The sequence below is a fragment of the Engystomops pustulosus genome, chromosome 6 (assembly GCF_040894005.1).
Source record: "Engystomops pustulosus chromosome 6, aEngPut4.maternal, whole genome shotgun sequence".
In the NCBI taxonomy this organism is placed as follows: Eukaryota; Metazoa; Chordata; class Amphibia; order Anura; family Leptodactylidae; genus Engystomops; species Engystomops pustulosus.
The window spans coordinates 53,745,006-53,761,530 of record NC_092416.1 but is presented as its reverse complement, the minus strand read 5'-3'; the positions used below and the strand labels follow the sequence as shown (position 1 = coordinate 53,761,530).

Genomic DNA, 16,525 nt, shown 5'->3' with positions numbered 1-16,525 from the left:
TGGAGTAAGATAATATATCTAGTGTAATTCCCCTCATCAATCCCTCACCCCAGCTTTCTGCTCCCCCACCAATATTTCCATCCTGCTTACTCCTGGCATACAGGAAATGACTGCATAGCCAATCAGGTGCTGAAGTACTGACCTGCTCAGCAAGCGATTGGCTTTCCGCAAATTAGACCAGCAAGTAGTCCACTAGGTGACTATTGAAGTTTTTCGTAATGGGAGTAGTATGTATTTATACACATATATTTCATTATATATATATAATAAAGGAAGGAATAACATTTAGTTCAGCATGCTTGATCCTTTGTTCCCCACAGAAAATTCTTGTATGCACATTCATATCATATCTTTAGGATACATTCATTGTATACGCTGAATGCATCTGTATAGTGTTCTATCCTTTTTACGTCCTTCTGTACAGTAGGAATCACTGGGTGGACAAACATGGCTACGCCTATCCATCTCACTCCCTCCTGCTGTGCGACTTGTATGCTCAGCCATAATTGCCAATAGGGGACATATGCAACAGTATTTCATCCTTCCCTGACCTCTGCTGAGCGTACACTCTGGGAGGGCTTCAATAATGTTACTCTCTTTATTAGGAATCACTGACGATATTTGCTCCTCCGTGCATTTTTGGGGGAGGAGCCAAACCGGATATTGTATAACAAATAGTGAGATACATCGTAGCCATCCGTCCAATGTATCCTTACATGCTGGAGTGCTAAAGCATCCTATGAACACAACCTAAACCTGATTTTTCCAGTATTCAAGCAAAAGGAAAATGTATGATCACTGTATAAAGTTGTGCCAAAACCTTCATTACTTGGGGTCTAGTATTCAATTCATTTTGATAATGCTTCCCCTACTAACTTACCCCGTGAGAACTTTTTGCTGGTGAATAACATTGAGTTATTGAAGTCGTGAACGAGGGGGTGTCCATGTATTTGATAAGTAGGGTTTTGTTCACCAGTAACAAAATACCAGCACAGGTATCCTATATCCTTAGTTAAGCAAGCCTTTGGTACCAGGAGCAAATGGAACCTGCCATCGCCTCTGTGATTACATGGCTTTCTATACGACGTAGTCTATTGTGTATTGTGTTACAAGCAAAACTTTTCTAGAGACCCTTGGATGTCCTGGAGGTAGCATTTATTCCAGAAGAGGCCGCCTCTATATTACTGAGGAATGCAAGGGAGGCCTTTTGTGGCCAAGTGTACATGATGTATAGAATTGTCCACTGGCAATTGTAGGGCAGTGCCATCATGGCATCACCTAGAGCAGTGATGGGCAACCTTTTTTTAGCTTGGTGTGTCAAAATTCGCCAAAAAACCGAGCATAACTCTGGTGGTGTGTCACCTTGACAAAAAAACATAATTTTGTGATATTTATAGTTTAAATAACAAATATGTATAATTATTTAACTTCTACTGCCATACTACATCTATTTATTACAATGTGCTGGACAATCTCTCAGCCTCCCGGCTACTGCACCAGGCCGTGTAGGAGCGGAGGATGAAACTTAACTCTCTGGCGGCCGTGTGTCACTGAAAATGGCTATGCGTGTCAGCACTGACACGCGTGTCATAGGTTGGCCATCACTGACCTAGAGAGTACCACAATCTAATACGTTGGCTATGTGTCGCAAGGTTATTGTCCTGGGTCAAACCCTTTTCCTTTGTATATTTATAATACAATAATAATTTCTAAAAGATCTCATTGAAATTATACGAAGTGCATTCTTTGTCTTATCTTTGGGAAACTAGGTGATAACCCAAAATGACCATTTGATGGGTTTTCTCTGTTTTTTTTTTTTGGTCCAAACACATGGACCCCCAATGATCATGACAACAATGACAATAAGTCCCAAAATGTTTCCAGGTATATAGTGCAGTTATGCCTTCTCCACCAACTCTGAATCCACTTCTATAGGACTGCTGAAAATTGTTGTCCTGTGGGTCAAGCAGTCACACCAGCTCTCAAATAATGTGGAACACTTATTCCTAAATGCTGTGGATCGCAAGAAACCTTCCCCCATCATCTGAACAGGTATTGATGGTGGTAAAATCCCTGGCTGCTGTCACACATGGCGTTTGAATTGCATTTTGAAATTCAAAGGAGAAGGGCTAAGGGTGCTGTCAGTGCGTTCTTGGACCGTTTTTTAACACTCTGAAAACGCATGTGTTTTTGTTCGTTTACCATGCTTTTGGCTGGTTTTAATCTGTTTCACAGCTGCTTACATTTCCAGAAATGAAGAAAAACAAATTCAAAGGAACAAACGAATGGTAAATATTAGAAAAACGCATGTGTTTTCACTGTGCTTTAAAAAACGCACATCGGTGCACACGTCCAACCCGCTGCTCCAGTCAATTGGGTTACAACGGACCTGAGTTTTCATGATCTGGGGGTGTTTCACCACTGAAATCTTCACAATCAGCAAGTTATTCTCTCCGTCCTGTGGATACAAGAGAACTTGTAGAAATGGAACGATTCTGTTAAACTTCAACCCAGCTTGTCAAGATTCTTGAATGGAAAAGATATGATTACCTGCTGACAAACTTGCCAAATCACATCAGTGAAAATGGATATAAACATGCATTGCTTTATGCCTTTTATGCATCAGTCTGGCATCAGTTTTCGCCAAGAAATTGCTATTATTTTTGCGCTTAAACCACCTCCACGCTGGGCAGTGGGCAGCTATGAGCCCTTCCTGCCCCGTGCCGGTGTACCTTTTAAAAGCCTGCGAACATTTGTACTGCTCAGACCTGGTGTAGTTTTGCGCGGCTTGAGAGATACATTGAGAGGCATATGCTTCTTGCAACAGGCATGGCCTTTATCATTCCCTTCCACGCAATACATTTCCGCCTATAAGTTTGAGTGATCCGACTTCAAAAACTTTTCTGATAAGGACATGATCGGTTACATGGTCTATAAAAAACAATGGCTGTGGGAACTGATCCAATAAAAAAGTATTGCATTTAGTGGAGCATCTTAAACATCTCCCCTTAAAGTCCTATAAGATCCACTTTTTTTGTCCTGTAAAATGATGCTTTCTAACCAAACCCAAAGAAACAAATGGATGTTGCAGCTTCATAAGGATACAGGTTGGACTCTGTATTTTGCAGGCCCAGTGATCGGATAGATTGGAGTATGTAGTCTTACAGATAACTGGTAATACAAGGGCATCCGTGTGCTCTGCATGCTGATCATCCCCAGTGCTGCAAGGGTAAGTATTAAGCTTCCAGATGTAATGAAGTGTCAGCTCAGCTGAAAGCCAAGCCTGCCGGTCTAGAGGAGAGCAATCCCCGCCTGATCCTGTTGCCTCAGTGACATCATGGCTTTTACTACAGCAACCTGTGAGCGGGTCAAATTCCTGGCTGCCCAGGTAAAGCAGGCGGCACTTCCTGTAGTGCGGGGAGGAGCAGAGCCACCGTGACAGAGCATAGTGCAGCTTCTGGAAGGATTAGTTACCATCATGAAGTCAGACAGGGAGGAAGGGAAACCTGGTAGGTTGTTTGTCATCCTTGTTTTTAACCCCTTCCTGTTGATACGGACTGTCTGTTGCTTCCCTCCGATTTCATACGGTTTCACATTTACCTGGTTTATGCTTCACTTTTTGTACCTTCTGTTTGGTCACTAGGTTAAGATAACAACGTAGGCGTAAAACCGCAACATGCTAAAATTGCCGCTTCTCCACCTGACGAGCCGGGCTCTGCTACATATGAGTATACAAAGGTGTGTGCAGGGGAAGTAGAGCGGATCACTTGTACTTTTTATGATTGTCTCTGGTCGTGGTGTGTTCTAGGTGTGAGCAGCCTCTTAGCAGAGCTTATGTTATGTGAGGGACTCTCTCTCTGCGGAGTCATGGTTTGCTGGAGAAGTCTTTGGAGTAGTAAGGATCCAGGGTAATTATTGTATAGGGTGCTGTATAGATTGGCAGGGGAGCAGAAAGTGCTTTATGTTAGTGATGAAAGGTCTTATAAATAGGAGCGTACGTGTCTGAACAGGAAGCGGGAGAAATGCCATTCATTCATTAAGGGTTTAATGATCTCTAAATGAGACATTTGGATAAGAGACGTAGGTTCCAAAGTGTATTATTGTGTGCAGGTAAGAAATTCTGTGTCCGTGAGGAAACGGGTGGCTGCGCTATATGACCTATAGTAAGTAGGGTAACTATCATATGTACATCATAAAGGGCCTAATAGAAGACTGTAGTTTTAAGGGCCAAAGTTATAAAATATAAGTATTTGCTTCCAAAAACACCCCTGTTCTCGCGTTCTGTGTGGGATTGCAGTTCAGCACTATTCACTATACTAGAGGTGACAAAGCTATGGCATGGATGCCAGAGGTGGCTTTCTCTTGGGGCACACAGGCTGTCACCCCAGAGATTGCCAGACAAGACTTAATGCCTCCTCCTGGAGTCCCAGGCCACCCAGGATGTGATCAGTGCTATTTTAAAGCAATACATCATGGGCTGGAGTGAGAAGGTGTGGACAGAGCTGGATTATCAGTGGAGCTCCTGCTCTGGGCCCCAAAAGTCTTCCTGGTCAGGGGGGAGATACAATAACAATCCAAATTTTCCTCCTCCTTTCCTGAGGATACGAATACGATTACCAGCTATGCCAACACAGGGAGCAATAGTTACTGCTTATATTGCCATGTTGGCACTTTACAATAAATTAGTTGGTTTCTGTTGTAGTTTGGGCACTTGGTGTCTAAAAGGTTCCCCATTACTTACCTATACCATATACAGCCCAAGGACAAGAGAAGTGCTGTATTTGTAAGCGCGCAGTGTTTACAAGTGGCATCTGTGTAGGTGGTGCAGAGGAATAATTTGTGCTGCAGGGGCCCCAAGGGTATCCCTGACACATATGTCACTTATATAGGGCATATATATATATGTAATTATGTAGATCCTGGATGAGCAGTATTGAGATGTGATGTCCACCGTTTAGAATTTATATCCTTTGTAATGCCATAATTTGGCATTTTTGGCCTAAGTCAAAATATATGCTACAAGCAGGGAGTCACATTTGTTGGCGCAGATGTAGCTTTAATGCTGGTCACATTGGCAAGGCTCTATTTACAGTCACAATACCATGTGCACGAAGCCTGAACCCTCCCTCATTATATATTATGACCCCATATGCCCTCATATATATTATGACACATCTGTGCTCCCACTGCTAGAAACAATAAACCTCCCTGTTCACATTCCTATACGTCCCCACTACTAAAGGCCACTACGTTTTGTGTTCCCACCCAAATGTACTTTAAATACTATTTCTCTATTTTGATTTACTATAACCTTCATTCCTCCCCTCCTATGTGCCTTAACTGGCTGCAATTACTGCACTTCTATATCCTACGATACCCTCCTCCTACACTACTCTATAGTGTAACCCCCTCCATTACTCTAGAATATGTACTATACATCCTATATACTATGGCTTCCCTAGGTTGAGTCTCCCATAGTTCACTATATGTATGTATATGAGTTTTTTTTTTTGTAAAGCAAAGACATCCCTGCACTAGCAGATACCCCTCTGTAACTAGGCTTTCCAGGCAAAGGCCCTCTATTGCATAAAGGAAATTTACCATCAAAATATGTCATGATAAACCAGGGACACTTACTCATAGATCCAGGCACAGTGGCTGTCGCAATCTTCTTATATTTATTATCAATGTCCTTCCTTCCTTCTAAAATCAACATGTTCAATTATGCTAATGAGCCAGAAAGGCTCTAGGGGTGTTACCAGAGTCCTTCCATGCTGGTTCTTTACATGTTGTTACACTGTGCAGAAGCACTCCCCCCCCCCCCTCCCACTGTGTGTTGAAACTTCTTGTGCTGCAGTGAGATTATATCAGGCAGGGAGCAAAGGGGAAGGGCAGACAGTGTAACAGCACGGAGGGGCTCTGGTAAACCTCCCAGATCCACATAATTTTGAAAGTAAAGTTGATTTTAAAAGGAAGGAGGCCATGGATAACAAATATAACAATATTACCACAGTCGCAGTGCCTGGATCTATAAGTATGTGTGTAAGTTTATCATGGTTGATTTTGATGGTAGATTTTCTTCTAAATGCAAATACATCCTTACATACTGTACTGGTGGTTGTCTGGCCAGGCACTGGAAATGTCTTGTGGGATACATGATACATACAAAACTACAGAAACATACATTTATATGCAGCGTATAAAAATACTACAATACATCCATCATATTAGCTGTATTATCTGATACTGCCCTACCGGCTCTACAATACCCCAATGCATTATGGGTAGTACAGTTATTTCACAAACCTTCAGACATTTTCTAGAATTCCTACCAATCTCAGGCAGCGATCTTAATAATAATTATTCCTTTATGTATATAGCGCACACAGATTACGCATCGCTGCAAAGAGCTTTCCAAATCGGGTCCCTGTCCCCAATGGGGCTCACAATCTAATCAACCTACCTGTGTGTTTTGGGTTGTGGAGGAAACCGGAGGACCCAGAGGAAACCCATGCAAACACGGAGAGAACATACAAACTCTTTGCAGCGCTGAAAAGCTGTAACGCTAACCACTGAGCAAATGTGCTGCCCTTATCCCAGTTCTCCCTGTATCTTGATTTGTACAATTTAATCCTAAAGTTTAATGCCGTTAGCTCTGTGGCTTTATCCTTTCTGCATGGAGCCCTTATTGGAATTCTTCAGTCTCTACCATATGGGTTGGGCCCAGAAGAGCAGAACGTTGCTTTCTCTTGGCATTTACTTTCTGCATGCACTGTTCTATAATGATCTGTTCTGCTCGAGAGGTTAGTGATTGGGGACACAAATCCCTGCTTTTCAGAGTTTTTTTTTCATGTGTTGGAAGTGAAATCATCCTCTGATAGCGTCTGATGGTCGGAGTGGGGAGACTGTGCCTGTTCCTTGCACCATTCAGATGTTTGTCCAGTCATCGACACTGGCCATAGAGCTGGAGATACAGCTTTCAGCCACTACACCTCTAGAGGGATACAACCGCTTCTGTCTCCATGTCCTGTGGGTTACCCTGCGATGAACAGCTGGTTTTAGGCTCCCACTGATCAGACGTTGATGGCTTACCCTGAGGAAGGTCATCAATTACAAGCTAAAGCTCTGCCCATCTTCCAGCTCTTGTTAGGTCTAACAACCCATATTTCATAGTGTTGTACACAGTTTAGAATCCCTTTTATCTGTACTTAGTCCAAATTTTAGGATGCCAATTAAGTCTCATGCACATGAGACGTGCTGTTCTCCAAACTGCATTATAGGGCCAATTTCTTAGATGGCCAAAAACACCAAGCCTCCTAGATGCCTTATTTTGTTTACTGTCCTCTGCTTTAAGAGCCACCACTAAGCTGCCGTATTGTCCCCTGACATCATTACATTGAGACACAATGGGGAAAGCAGAAGTATACATTAGAACCAGAGGATGCTTGTTGTAGTTGGACAATTACTACTAAGGGCTTAATGACTAAATTATGGTCAGATCAGCAGGTAAACCCATCGCAATAGTCCAGCATCCATGACGTCCTCACTGTTGCTGTGACATTTTAGCTGTTGCCCTACTGCAGTGATGGCGAACCCTTTGGAGACAGAGTGCCCAAGCTACAACCAAAACCCACTTGTATGTCGCAAAGTGCCAACATGACAATGTAAGCAGTAACTTACTGATCCCTGCTGTATCACAGGTTTTAATCATATAGGTGCAACAGAAAGAAGATGAAGAAACTTGTATTGTATCTTCCCTCCAGGGTCCCCTGAAGAGGAAAAATCAGGGGACCCAGAGCAGGAGCTCAAATGACAATCCATCTCTATCCACACTTCTTGCTCCTCCTATAGTCCTGGCAGCCAAGGATGTCACTTTAAAATAGCGCTGAGCATGGCCCATCCTGGGCTGTCTTGGATAACAGGAGAAAGCCTTGAGTCTTATCTGGCAAACTCTGTGTTGGGGTGAAGGCCTGAGTGCCCAAAGAAAGGGCTCTGAGTGCCACCTCTGGCACCCGTGCCATGGGTTCGCCACCACTGCCCTACTGCAATATTGTAATAGATATGTGTACGTGAAGATTGTTCTTGGTGCTCAGGTCATAATGAGATCAATACAAATATCAGAACATTGTTATGGAGGCCATTATACTTGCATTGGCTGCCATTGACCATTGATCTACTAATCTAACCTGATACATAAATGTGGCTTTTTTTGTTGTTTCAGGGTCGCATGGGTTGCAAGGTGATTATAATGCTGTTTGTGTCCAATAATTGTCCATAGGAGATATCAGCCTTTTTATTAGCCATCATTGTATTGTCTCTGGTGGCTTGTACACTTCTGCCTTTGGAAAGCTTTATATTGTCTCCATAAACATTGATTTCTGGTGTACTTGAATAGTCCTCAGGCTAAACACCTTTCTCTGCAGAGCACAGAGCAGATCAGATAAATTTCTACAATGGCTTTCTATTTAATGGAGTGGGCGAATAGAAGGTACTTTCACCATGTTTTCTGAGGAAATGCTGAGTAAAAGAAAACAAATGAAAGTTCACTCACCGTCTCAAGCTCTGGAGCACCTGCCCTGCATTACATATACAATGCTTAAAGAAGCATTCCTGAAAAGACATTTGTTTGGCTCATTCATTGATACTGGGCCTTCAGTTTGGACTAGAAGTCAGTAAATCTATGGATGTCTCATAGGTTCTCTGACTTCTGGTCCACACTAGAGACCTATCACAGTGCAGTCACTACTGATCTGACCTCTTTGCTTCTTATCTATGCTTCTATGTTTATAACTAGCTTATTTGTGGGGCGCTGCGTGTTTAACACCAATTTTATATTAAGGGCCCGGTCCATGGATATTTTAGCAATTTTTTTTTTTTTGCCTGGGCAATCTCTTGTACATACTTAGGATCTTGATGACTAAAATCACTGTAACAATTTTTTTTCCCCTTAACGCTAGGCCTATTTATTCACTGTAGGCGAAACTATTGTGTTTTTTTGGGGGGGGGTTATCCATAATGCCCCATCATTCATGAATTTGAAAGTACCCCAATCCCTGCTTGAGCTCCTGCAAATAGCTTCTTCCCGACATGAAATCTCAGAAGCTTTTCTATAGGATTTGTCTAATGACTGATGGATTTTGCTGTAAACGTGCCATTTTAGAACAAGCAGAATTTGTGCGGAATTAACATATGTCTGGTAACCCAAGAGCTTACAGTAATTAGGCTTTGTATTCTCTTACTGTACTCCAAGCAGGCATGAGGCCCTGGTTATGCAATGTAGACGTGTGTGGACTATGTGTTCTGGAAGACTTCATATTATCAGGAACATAACCACAACTAGCTGAGCCTTAGGTGGAATAATATTTGACTGATGTCCAGGGGATTACACATAGGGGAAAGGGCTGCTCTCCATTTCGAAACCTACATCCTCTTATTATCAGACAACTTTAGGTGTATTAGATATGCCATCTGCATGTAATGACTTTCATGGTGGCACAGAGTCCCCATTTTGTCTGAGAAGATGGTAGTGACAGATTGTGTATGGGACTCACTATAAGGATTGACTTTATTAGTAGTTGCAAATGAGCCTAGAATTGTAGATAACATCTGATATTTCTGTGTCCAGTTAGTCATGTGACAGAAACGTTGCCAAGCCAGAAAGAGAGAATCTGTCCATAGCTAGTCATCTCCAGTCTTTCAAAAACTTGAGCCAACAACTCTTCCCCCACCCCCAAGCATCCATCTTGCTTGTTGCTTGAATTGATAGAATTACGCACACTTCCCTTTTATGAAAATGTGTGGATATGTAAACATAAATTCACATTTTGTTTTTTTTTCCCATCTTGCTTCATTTTACTGAGTGATTTATATGCTTGGTAGAGGTCATAATAGGCAATGGGGGACGATGCAGCTCCATGTTACCTCGGCATCCACTGAACCCAATCTCTGGGAAGGGTCCACAGGGATGTAACTCTCCGTATAAGGACAGTGACATCAGTGGGGAAATGCCCTGAAAATTGTTAGCAGCCAATCACTGGTTGCTTCCAATGTTCACTCCTCGGCCCACTTTCTTTGGGAAGGGGTGGGATCGGTCAATCTTTCCCTCTATATGAGCATACAGTGGGGTACGTCCTAGCCCTCTGTTGCAGTGACACTTCAGTAATCTGCCTGATGAGTCCTTACGCCAGAAGGCTACAATGTGATGTGATTACTGTGGTCTCCTGATGCTCCACGATAAGACATGTGGAAGTAGTATTCTCATAGCTGCTCACAGTATGAAATATTCGTCATGATGTGACTCAAAGTTCTAGGTATTACATATTTTAAACATTTTTCCAGACTTGCATAATGAAGTGCAGTTTACCTGGACATTTAGCATTTTTTTAGCAAACCTATTTTATGAAATGATGCCTCTGGGGCATGCAGGGCTGGGGTAGGGTGGGGCGTATGATGCGTTCTATCCAAACACCACAGTTATGCAGTCAATACATTCACTTTTGACCCTGTTCATGTTGTTACTGTCTTACTTTGAAGTCTTTGTAAGTGGAATCATTTGTTGCCTTGAGGAATTCTATGGAGCTTTTCCAGTACCTCAGGTCATTCCCTCTTACGGTGAGGCGCTTTTTTGTTTTCTTCTATTCTATCCTGTTAGTACAGTAAGTAGTGCTTTATTTTTACGAATTCTTTTGAAATATTGAAGGCATATGTAGGTAGGCAATGCTTTAATCTCTACATTACATCCCCCAAACGTTTACAGACGATGCAAAAATCCTAAACGGGGTCACTTACTATGCTGCCTCGATAAGGCTTTTATCCGATAGATCAAGTCCAGGTGATTTAGCATTTCTCCCAATTGTTTCCCAATATAAGACACATGTGTTGAGGTTTAGATCTAGTGATTTTTTTTTTTTTTTCAGACCCATTGACATTCCGTAACATGCACTTTCAGCAATTATATACTTGTACCTAGAAATATTAGACTCTAAAAATTCCATTGACTTAGCAGTAATTCTTCCCGTTGACCAACAGGTCTGATGTATATGGCTAGCTATAATTTACCCTTGTTTTGGTGAATTATCATCTAACCAGGACAAAACTGAAAAAGTTCTTCAACCTTACCAAGTTATCACTAGGAACAGGTCTTACACAGGCCACTAAGCATCTATGCTGGACAAGGAACCAGTGGGCCTCAGTTGTGTTCAGTGATGAAACAATGATTTTGTAGACATCAAGGAGAGCACTGTAGATCGGCCACAATTGTCACTGTTGGTGGTATTGTTAATGTGGGCAGGTGTTTCTAGCCTATACAGAACTGCCCTACCCTTTGTGAATGGTTCACTGACAAGCCCATACTAATTCAATAACATCATAAACCCACTCATTATTCCCCCGCATGAACAACATAGGCCTGATTTCATTCTCTATGTACGACAATGCACCGCCTCGGTTAGGTAGCGTCTTTCACAGGTGCTGAAGACTAGGGAACCTCAAAATGAATAGCCGACACTTTCTCCCGATCTTAATCCCATTGAAAAATATGAGATCAGCTGAGTCTCTGTATAGATGCTTGTAACTCTGTACCCCAAAACTTTAATGATCTGAGGCCATGTTTAGCCAACAATAAGTCAACTTGTGAACAGCAAGAAACGTCTGAGTCAAGCTGTCGTTGATGCTCCACCCCAAGTTGGGAATGCTTTCCCCACTACTGTTGTCAGCTTTTGTTTAACCTTGTGCCGCTGATTCCGTATTGGTTTCATAAGTCATAACTTTTTGTTTTTCATTGTACAGAGCTGTATGAGGGCCGTTTATTTGCATTACAAATAATACTTCATTGTGGCATAATGTAATACAGGCAGTCCCCGGTTTACGTACAAGAAATGGTCCGGAGGTTTGTTCTTAAGTTGAATTTGTATGCAAGTAGAAACTGTATATTTTATAAATGTAGATCCAGACAAAAAAAAAAATTCGGCCCCAGAGACAATTGGAGTTTAAACATTTTTTTGCTGTAATGGGACCAAGGATTATCAATAAAGCTTCATTACAGACACCTTACAGCTGATCATTGCAGCCTGGGACCATAGTAAAGCATCCAGAGAGCTTCGGCAGAGGTCAGAGGGGTCTGTCTGTAACTATGGGTTGTCTGTAAGTCGGGTGTCCTTAAGTAGGGGACCGCCTGTATTCCTTTTAACATACTGAGAAGGGAAAAATTCCAAATGCAGCAAAAACAATGAAGAAAATGTATTCACATTAGTGTTTTGTAGGCTCCGTTTTTATAGGGCTTACTGTATGCTCCAATTGAAACCACCTACCTGTATTTATTCTTTGGGTTGGTACAATCATATAGATACCAAATCAAGTAGATTTTTTTATGTTCAATTTCATTTCTAAAAATAAAAATCTTTGTTTCGCCTTATTTTGGCGCCACATTGCAGTTTAAGGTATTACATTTTTCTGGGACCAGCTTTGGTCTACTTTACCACCATTTTGGAGACTTTTTTTTTTTCCTTTTTGTGTGTTGTGAAATGGTGAAAAAGAGGTGATTCGGACATTATTTCCCGTCAATATTTTTTTTTTATTTGATAGAAAGTTGGAGTGTTTTGGGATGTAGCGTGGGGAAATATACAATGATCTTTATCTGCTTTGAGCTTTCATACAATTTATAATCCATCTTTCATGATCAATCTCCGTTTATTGGCATTTTATCTAATAAGAAGAAAATCACACAGCAAATAAAGAAACATATATGTCAGAAAATCACATACACAATTGTAATAGCGGTCTTGTAGGGCCCTTGCGGAACCTAAGATATACAGTCATAGGAGACCAGATAAGACCCGTGCTGTCAATATACATGGGTATAATCGAATAGACACAACAATGAGCCTGAAATATGTATGGGAGGACAAAGAGCAATATATAAGAGTCAAAGCTAACCGCTACAAGATGCCTATAAAAAGCAGTAGCAATTTGACAGGCACAAGAAACATATATAGGTATATATGATTCATATGCAGGAATTGTTGGACTATATGGGATCCCAAGGGATGCGAGGCCAATCTCACACACATATAAATTAAATAAGACCGGAGGGGGAAGGCACACCCAGAGGGGAAAAGAGCGGAGGATTGGGTTAAAACACACTTATGGCTCAATGACTCATGTACAAACCAAATCACGAAGCAGCTCTCTGAAATTTGGAGAATCCCAAAACAAAATCCAAGGCTGCCAGACTTTAAAGGACACCTGTCATCAGGTCTGTGTCACTAGTCCTGTCACCTCTACCTGTTGGAGCAGCTCACAAGGATCCCATCCCAGTCTTTATCTAGTTATTTCATACATTATTCATTGTAAAATCATCTATTCTTTATCATGTAAATGAGGCTGGTCACATGGTCAGAGGCAGTGATGTCACCCCTGTTCCCCCTCCCCTCTCCTCCCCCTGCTCATGTCTGTGTGTAATGTATAGTAAAGCATGGCTAGTGTGTGTGCTGCATCTGCTGACATGCTGCATCCTCCTAATATACAGGTGAGAGACACAAACATCAGCTACACATGAATCTGACATGTTCTGCTATAACATGTCTGCCTGGAGCTGCTGTATCTCTCCTATACACACACATGCACACACAGGCTGCAGGGGGCGTGGCCACCAGCACCAGGAAGCACATCATTATACAGCCTCACATCATTATACAGGCTGTCAGTCATGCACTGGGGGTGTGGCTGTGCCTCCCACTCATGAATAGAGTGGACAGCTTGAATATGCTAATGCTTCATTGGACATTTCACAGGTCATTTGCATACAGCTTTAGGACCTCATTGCTTAGGTTTACAGGCATGTAGAGGGACAATGAAGGGATAGAGGCAATGCTCTCTTATGTCAGTTTATGAAAATATATTTAGTTTAGGGGGGTTATTTTGCATGACGGGTTCTCTTTAAGGTACTTCTCATGAGAGCAATTTACATCAGCAGAGAGCTCTGCCATGTGGGAGATATTCATCATTTTATTGTGTCCATTCAGATATTGTGGGCAGTACACAATGGCATGGAATGACTGATCATCCTGCTATGAGACCATATCGCAAAAGGTTGTGTGTTCCAATAGAGCACAGGAGAATAGACAATATAATCTAATTTATAACCGAATGCTACTGTTCCATCAAACTTTAAAAAGCTTAACTGGTTTTAGTATGGGTATCCAAAATTGTGGAGCCGAGTGGTGTGGGCACATTTCATATATGATCACCACTGGCTCTACAGATTTTTGTATGTATTAATAAAGACTCCTATTGATTATTTTTAAAGTGGAGATTGATTTTTGTTTTTGGCAATTTACAATCCCCACTTTAAAAATAATCAATATGAGTCTTTATTAATACATACAAAAATACCAATATAGCAAACTAGTAAAAGAATACAGAATTAAAAAAACGTTTGTATCCAAGTTCGTAAGCCAAGAAATACCTTTAATTTGGTAAAGCATCCCCTATAATTTAATATACAAGCCATCACACCAGTAGTAGGCTTATGTAGTAGTAGGGTAAATTTGCCACTTGAACTATAGATATAATATAGCGCGGTGGCTCAGTGGTTAGCACTACAGCCTTGCAGCACTGGGGACCTGGGTTCAAGTCCCAGGGTCAACATCTGCAAAGAGTATGTATGTTCTCAGTGTTTCATGGGTTTCCTCCAGTTTCCTCCCCCACTCCAAAACATACTGGTAGTTTGATGAGATTGTGAACCCCATGGGGACAGGGACTGATTTGGCAAGCTCTATGCAGCGCTGCATAATCTGTGTGCACTAAATAAATGAATTATTATAGTATAAACATATATCATAAAGGCGTTAGTGAGACTATAAAGGGATACAGCAATACCATACCAAGAGCTGGACTGCACACTGAGCAACCCCGACACATGTTTTGCTACAGTGCTTCCTCTGTCAGAGTTAACCTTTACATTACAGCTTTTCTGTGTTCCATCACTTGATCTATTGCCATCATATCCGCTATTGAGTGAACCTTCATAGTTGCCATTGGGCTACAGTTTACTTTAGTGACCGAATGTATAATTGTAGAGAAACTGCAATAAGTCCTATTGCTCACCAGGTATTCAACACGGCACTTTTATGACATGACCATGGACAGATTTCTGTTCACTGAATGACAGCAAGCAGAGCTCTAGAAACCCATAGGCATTGATACAAAAAGTATATTGGAAGATTTTATAATATAAGCCATCATTGCAAGTGTAAACAAGCAGCCTAATGCAAGGAAGACTCTGAAGAATGGAAATCAACTTCTGAGAAATTCTTTGACACTCATAGCCTTACAAGAAAATTAGAAGGAGCCTTCTTAAATAAATCACATATTTATAGCAGATTGGATGTGTCAAGGATATTGTGATAGTAATTTAGCTACTGGCTTCTTCCGTGGCACCCTTGTCAGCGGATGAGCCATGTGCCAAGGTCCCCGCAGACGTAGCTGTTGCAATATCCGAAATAGCGTGACACTTCCCCTTGGACTTAATGCAACTCAGCATTTATTGATGCAGTCTGCACGTCTTCGTTGAGGGCATATTGTTATACTGAAACACTGATCAATATGGTCCTGTTTGCGTTGACTCTGGGGGTCCAACAACATTTGTCAGCCATTAGAATGAGAAGACTAGTAGATCACATATCCACATATCACAATGGTGTGTAGAGTGTTAGCAGCATTTTAATTTGTTTTGTTGTTCATTTAGTCACCTAGTAAAACAATAGTTAAGATATGTTCAATGGCAAGTTTCTTAAGTTCCCAAAAGTACAAGTTATGGTTATCCAGTCTTCTTACCCAAAAGATCAATGTTCTGTAAACGGTCATGAATTCATCTAAAGGATTAATACACACGTGGCTATATATTAACCAAGTTATATTATAGCTGCCCTGACCTGTTCATGGGGTCTCTGGTGTGGTGTGCCCCATATATCTTGTGAGTACACAGGAAACATTAATATTATTACCCCCTTGGAAATTCACTACCAAATTAATGAGCCTCATTTGAATGTGATAGCAAGGAATAGAGGGCATTGAGGCAAAACATGGGCGAACCATATACTTAATAGAATATTGTGTACTGCTGCTTTTTTCCTGTGGTGGCCATTAGACATTTTGCTGTCCTGGTTCCTCTACTGGTTACATACAGGTGGCTCTCATGTGGTCAAGCTGATGGACAAATAAAAAGTTATTGCTCTTGGCATGACTTGATCACATTTTTTCCATAAGTATGGCCTTACACAGGCTAATCACCAATGGGTTAATTCTATTTTCTGTTATATTTAAAGGGGTCTTGAACTTTGCTATCTTGCTTTGCTTTGCATGTCCCAGTTTCACATGGTTGGCCATTTCACTAAATGACAAAAACATTCAGAATGAAAACTGCAGAATTCATCAGAAAACTTATAAAAAATGTCTAGTTTTTAAGGGCTCCTTGACAAAGGATCTTTGAGAAATAAACACATCCAATTTTTATTTCTTCATTTGG

The 16,525-nt window shown here is 41.4% G+C and overlaps 1 protein-coding gene across 7 annotated transcripts in view; it reads left to right on the top strand.

Moving 5' to 3' along the window:
- The window catches only part of KAZN (kazrin, periplakin interacting protein), a 415,360-nt gene that overhangs the window by 334,136 nt on the left and 64,699 nt on the right, over nucleotides 1-16,525 (top strand). The gene's annotated exons all lie outside the window — the stretch shown is intronic.